The following is a 4977-nucleotide window of genomic DNA, read 5'->3' on the forward strand; positions in this document are numbered from 1 at the left end:
ACAAGTGTATATATATAAGCATATATATATATATATATAAGTATATATATAAGCATATTATAAATATATTAATACATATATATATATAAGACATATATATATATATATATATATATATAAGCATATATATATACATATATATATAAGCATATACATATATATATAAGCATATACATATATATAAATATAGATATATATATATAAATATAGGTACATGCATATATAGATACATTTATAGATATAGATACAGATACATGTTATATATATATATATATGTTCAATTGTGCGCCAAAATTGAGGATACTTGTTTGCATAAGCACGTACAATGTGAGACAAGCAATATCACGCTCACAAACAGAGAGATAGGATACTTGCTTTGGTTTCTAAAAAGGAATTTGGAAATCGCATACTAACAATAAGGATAGCGAAATCTGCCTGACTTTCTTAAAAGAAATCCGGAAAAAGTCAGTACCGACAATTAATCTAGCAAACACGAATATATACATACTACACTTGCGAACGTAGATGCAAACGGTGAGTAGCGCTCTCCCATCTAGTACATGAACTATGTGAAAATGTGATGCAATGAAACCATAATAGATGAGCCTGCTAGTTCATCAGTGCGTAACAGAGATTATGGACGTGTATATAAGCTACAAAGTGAATTTCATGTATGTGGTTCTATTCTCGAAAATTTGCAGACAATCGTGCCTTTTCGTTTCACTCAATTTTATAGCCACATAGCTGTTTAGATATTATACTACAGATATTTCCAGGAGATATGGCAGAAAGCCGAAAGAAGTGAAACCTCTTCTCAGATATTCAGGGATACAAACACATCTGAACTATATTCAACTGAGTTTAAGAACTAAAGAGATTTTGATTTATATTGTGACTCATAATTGCTTCATGAAAATCCAGACTGCGTCCGTAACTTTTTCCAAACAAATCTATGTCAAAGAACTTCTTCAACATGCATGTATAAAACTCAATACACTGTGTATCCAACGAGCATCGGAAGAGACACCCTACCTTCACCTTCAAATTGCATAACCGCAGTAAGTGTATACGTATTCTGAAACCGGTATGAATATACGTTTTAATAGAAACAGATTGATATACACTGACATTTTAAAATTTGTTCACATAGCAATCTTTTGATAGATATGCTCGTGTGCATACGAACTAACATTCATATCTACACCAGCACCACACCTGTTCCAAATCATACACATTTTATCATATTAATAATTTTGTATACTATTCCATATGTATATATGCATAGCATTTTTTACAGATGTGCTTGAATGCGTATCTATTTACAGGTAAATTCACACTCAAGGGGCATACGTATAAATTTTGTCAAATTGAGGATAATCACTGCAGTATGTATTATATTGACACTTTCCTCTCTTATTATGAGAATTTCGTATCGAGATAGAATACTTTCCATTCGTAAAAATTAATTCACATCAACAGCAACGCATAATCGCATGGGGAGTAAGGACATACCTGGCACCGGAGCTGAAGTGTGTGGTACTTGTACCAGATATCAGATAGATAGCAGAATATACGGATTATACTTTATCAGTTATTAAATCACTGTTGGTAGACCTTCAAGTCGATATAGTGTATGTGCGAGTGTGAGAGTTCGTTGTTGTGTAAGTATGGGCTATGGTCTTATGAATGTGATGGTTCAACGGAAACACATGTGCTAAAAAAACATACTAGAGGGTTTGACTTCAGACAAGTGCTCTGTGACCATTTAAATACCACACTGTTGTGTTTTTTAAAAGAAAGAGAAACCCAATTTACCTTTTTCTGACGCTGAGAGTGGGCGTGAGTCAGTGACTGAGGTCAGTCATCAGTGTGAGACACACTGGGCCCCTGGGCCTGGGGGTCAGTCATCACTCATCACACACCAGTGTGAGACACTGTTAGTGTCAGTGTGAGTGTGTGAGTGTGAGACTGTGGGTGGTGTACCTGTCGCTTTTTATGAAGAACTCAAAGCTAAAATCATGATTATCATAGGACTTAGCCTGTATTATTTGTATTAATTATTTAGAGTGGGCTATGCCGCTATGGTAAAATAATCAAACTTGTTGCGACAGTTTGCGTAACCACTTCGTTTGATTGGTGGCTGTCCGCGCAACACGAAAGTGATTTTTAGAAAAGCAGCGGTTCATACATACCAAATATGACTCCAGTCATTTTTTTTTATACAAAAACGAATCGTCACTCTCTCAAATTATGTATGTACTACTATTTATGTGACAATAGTATGTACTACTAGTAGTAAATAAATACATAGTGAGTAAATAAGACTCAACTATTTTTATATATTAAATATATAGCTCTCTATGTAGTATATAGCTAAATATGTACCAAAATACTGTCACACATGAGTCTCAATGTCTCACAGTCTCTCAGACACAGTGACACACACTCACACTGGCCTTACAGTATTTATAAACGCTAATTTAGTTGTGGTTGTACTGGACTCTGGAGTCTACCTCATCATCCGTGATGTCGATTTTATGTACCACCACCACTTTATATTAAAAAAACAAAAACCAAAGTTAGTTGCCTTCGCAATCTATAAATTCTATTATGTTATTTAAAAAAAAGGGTCTTTACATACTAAAAACGGTATGAGACTTGCTCAGGACTCAGGAGTAAAATCGCATACAAAATACGAAAAGAAATACCTCAACTATGGAGCACTCGCGTATAGATAACCGTCTCGCGATCCCCAAGTTTGAAGGGCCCATAACGTTATGAGCATAGGCCGGCAGTGGGTCGTATTATTGACAAATAGTCGACCAAATGGTTTTTTAATTTTTATTAAAAGACAATGCGAATTATTACACTCCGAAAAAAATTGGTTTCGCAAAATCGGGTTGCATAGTGGGATTAGGCTGGTTGAGAGGAAGCCAAAACTGCCCTGAAAATTTGGCCATTTTTTGAAGTGGCCAATATATGGACCTGGGGCGGCCAATATATGGACCTGGGGTGGCAAATATGACACTGCCCATGCCCACATGTATTAGAACTGATTGCTGTATGTCTTTTGATAGTAGAAGTCTATCCTACAGAAAGGTAACATGTTACAATGCGAGATCTGTCCATACAGAATGAATGATGTTTTAATTAAAGCTGTCTTCGGGTTATAGTATAAAATAAAACAGTACTTTACCTTCTGCTGGCTCATTCCTTATTAGTCATCTCGGCGGTGACTATTTCATATACATTCTCAGTTACACGTCGATGAGAAGTATATTTCTTTTTCGCAAACGCTGCAGGTTGCAGAGTAAGACCCTTATCATAAGCGATAGGCACCCCTCACAAAGCATCTAATTATATCCAGTTTAATATTGTTCAGAGCTCCGATGAAATATTTTTGAAGGCCTACCCACGTTATCATCACATTTTTTTCGCACCTCAAACTTGGCTCGGCCCCAATATCGCTCGATGGGGTTGCACTCACAATGAAACTTCGGGAGAAATACGCATATGTAATATTAATACTACTGGGCTGCACTGAACTTAATATCAATACTACTGTGATTGATGCACTGAACTTAAGGATAGCGTTAATGTGCGTGTCACACACATAAATATTCTTTTCGACCTGAAGGAATAACAATATCAATATTTTGACAGTTCGACATATCCTATAAATGACCGGGCATGTCGATTTCTGGCCTCAAAAGTTCAAAATTCGTACTGGAAGGGTGCGTACTGAAAAAGGGCACAATATCTCCCAATCAGTCAGAATCAGGTTTTGAAACAGGTGCAGTATCAAAAATGTGTCTGGGTGAAATTTCAGATCAGGTCTCCCTGAGCATTTTCCACTATCAAACTCTCGAATCGGGTCAGTATTTCGTGCTCCATGGGTCGAGGCAGGAGGTGTTTTTGGCCGACTATCTTAGACAACTGCACCATACGCACACACACAAATCTGCAGTATAAACATGCCTAACCCTGCAAATATAATAGTATAGTATCAACCGTAAGTTCTTACAGTGGTTTAGACCGGCGTAAGTTCTTACAGTGGTTTAGACCGGATCACCGGACTACTAACCTTGTAAAGTTAAAAGTTATAACTTATTTTTGTATGTTTTTTACGTTAAAGGACAATTTTATACCTATATAAGCCCTTCTCAAAATCTGTAGGTGCAATATTGAGGTCAGTGAGTAACAATATTTGTCCTGTTTTTAGGTCATAACTACCAATTGCCAACTACAAAGTGTTAGGTTAAACATTTATGATTAGCTAAAATTCATGTCAGGCCTAAAATTTTAAATTATAGGACACCTTTTCAAGTGGAAATTTATAGTTCATATATATTACTTTGTCCCAAATAAAAGATATAACTTATATATTCCAAAAAGTAACAGTTAAAGTTTTAACGTTTATACAGTGACCCCATAACTTTATGAGGTTAGCGGCGGACTATGATTTCAATTTTTGTGACTATACACTGAGGCCGTCGTTTGCTAAACGTTTTTGGGTTTTTTTACGGTATGTGACAAAAATCAAAACTTACACGGCTTGTGTTGGCAAAATTACCAACACAACCTTGGTGCTCCAATCAGATACTGTCGTTGATCAATTTTGTCGTTTGATCCCGGCCCAAGGCCTGATCTATACTGCGCAAACCGTACTTTTACACGTTTTTATTTTAACTTTACACTAAAACACAAGGTCACTGACCAATAAAAAGAATGGAAAAAGCCAAAACACAAGCGCTAATAAACGTTAATTGTAATTTATGCATATGCCGTATTGTTAATTGTAGACAAACATCCTCTATGAACACTTCATAATCAGCACTCTTCCACTCACCCTCACAGACTTGTTCACAATTTCAGTTCACGATGGAGAGCGCGGTTGAACCACACGGTATACTATACATGATATATACTGTATATGTTATATACTATTTTATATATACATATACACGCCCACACACA

This window comes from Sphaeroforma arctica (genome assembly GCF_001186125.1).
Source record: "Sphaeroforma arctica JP610 unplaced genomic scaffold supercont1.1606, whole genome shotgun sequence".
NCBI lineage: Eukaryota > Ichthyosporea > Ichthyophonida > Sphaeroforma > Sphaeroforma arctica.